This window comes from Orycteropus afer, unplaced genomic scaffold (genome assembly GCF_000298275.1).
Source record: "Orycteropus afer afer isolate SDZICR_OR568_19922 unplaced genomic scaffold, OryAfe1.0 scaffold00924, whole genome shotgun sequence".
Classification (NCBI taxonomy): Eukaryota; Metazoa; Chordata; class Mammalia; order Tubulidentata; family Orycteropodidae; genus Orycteropus; species Orycteropus afer.
The window spans coordinates 402115-402368 of NW_006922511.1; positions in this window are offsets into that span (position 1 = coordinate 402115).

Below are 254 nucleotides of genomic sequence, written 5' to 3' on the forward strand. Positions count from 1 at the left end.
TCTGCACAAGGAGAGACCCATCGTTGCATCTAGATGGCAGCTTGCTAGCTTTTAAGATCCCAGTAGCTACTCGCCACAGTAGGAGGTGGAACAATGTTTTGTGTAGTATGTTATGCCAATTGAGCTTGATGTCCTCTGCAACTATGGTCCTGAGCCCACAGGTTCAACTAATCAGTCCCTCTGGGTAGCTGGCTGTGACCAAGCATTGACTACAACCTTGTCCCTTGTCAGTCCCATTATACACCTGGGAATTC